The 1704-nt window shown below is 38.0% G+C and overlaps 1 pseudogene; it reads right to left on the reverse strand.

Annotated features, from left to right (window-relative positions):
* Nucleotides 1-621: 621 nt before the first annotated feature.
* LOC136327973 (U6 spliceosomal RNA) lies at nt 622-736 on the reverse strand (annotated as a pseudogene).
* Between the last annotated feature and the right edge of the window lie 968 nt (nt 737-1704).

Here is a 1704-nt window from a genome sequence, read left to right on the forward strand (position 1 = left end):
CTTGCAAAAAAATGTTAAAAGAAATTCTTTAGAGAAAAGAAAAATGATATATTTCAGAAACTTGGATCTACATAAATAGTGTTAGAGAAGGAATAAGGGAAGATAAAACTTTTATTTTTCTTATTCTTCAGTGATCCAATAGATGAATACATGCAAAATAACAATTGCAGTACATGCTTATATGCAGTTATGTGTGAGTATGTACAAATGAAATGAATGACAGCAATGACACAGAGGAGGGAGGAAGATTGTTATCATAAGGAACTCACATTACTATAAATATTTATCTTAGAGTTGTTATGAAATGACAATAATAGTTGGGTTTTAAATACCTTTACTTTCAAGGAAGTTCCATATATCTATCATCTTATTTATTTTTTAAAAATAGAACTTTAATTGAACTTATTAGGGTGACACTAGTAACACAATTATATAGGTTTCAGGTGCCCAATTCTACAGCACATCTACAGAAACACTGTATTGCGTGTTCACCCTCTCAAGTCAAGTCTTCATCCATCATCATTATTACCCCCATACATTCCTCCACCTCCCGTCTCCCAGCAATCACCACATTGTTGTTCACAAGTTGTTGCTGTTGTTTATTGTTCTTTTTTGCTCTATAAAAATATGGAACACTTCACAAATTTGTGTGCCATCTTTGTGTAGGGAGCATACTAATCTTCTGATCTTCTTTGTATCATTCCAGTTTTAGTATATGTGCTGCTGAAGTGAGAACTCTTTATTTATTTATTTATTTATTTATTTATTTATTTAGGTTGACATGGTTCATCAAACCATACAGGTTTCAAGTACAACTCAATATAACACCATCTACACACTGCATCATGCCTCATCACTTCGCCCATACAAGGTCTGTTTCTACTCAGTTTTTCCCCCCTCTGACCCCCCCCCTTCCTCTACCCCCGCTTTCCCTCTGGCTATTGCCTCCCTGTTGTCTGTATCTGTGTGTTATGTATATATATATTTTTTGGCTAATCCTTTCACCTTGATCTAGTCTACTCTTTCTCCTTCCCTCTGACAGCCGTCCATCTATTCCAGGGGTCTCAAACTCGCAGCCCGCGCGGCCCGCCAAACAATTTTGTGCGGCCCGCAGACTAATCCACGAAGTTCAAAATATTTTGGATAAAATTAAATAAGCCTAGGTGCCTACTTGTATTTTTCATTTCCCTAGCATCCTAGCTAGATATTAGCTTAGTTAATAGCAGTTATGATGCAAACTACAGTTTCTGGTCGTTTTGTGACACTGAGTAAACTGCATGTACGATTGTGCTTGTTGTACTGATTTTTTTTTGTTTTCAACTGCAGTGAGAAAAGTGTTGCATAACAGTTGCCTTTTGTAGACCTAGTGCGGCCCGCCTAACGGCGGTGATCTTGCTCTGCGGCCCACATGCTGAGTTGAGTTTGAGACCCCTGATCTATTCCCTATGTCCATGCATCTGTTTCTATTTTGTTCCTCAGTTTATTGTGTTTGTTAGATTCCACATACAGGTAAGATCACATGATGTTCTTTCAGACTAGTGTTTCAGGTCCCTTAGGATGTATTCTCAGCTGTCAATTGCCTCTAAGGTACTTTCTTCTGGTTCCTGAGGCATGGATTCCTCTTGGGTCAGAGGGTGTTTCATATACTCTAAGTATGCACTTCGAGGGGTTGTATTAAACACCACTCACTTCCATCTGGATTGT

This window comes from Saccopteryx bilineata, chromosome 2 (genome assembly GCF_036850765.1).
Source record: "Saccopteryx bilineata isolate mSacBil1 chromosome 2, mSacBil1_pri_phased_curated, whole genome shotgun sequence".
Classification (NCBI taxonomy): Eukaryota; Metazoa; Chordata; class Mammalia; order Chiroptera; family Emballonuridae; genus Saccopteryx; species Saccopteryx bilineata.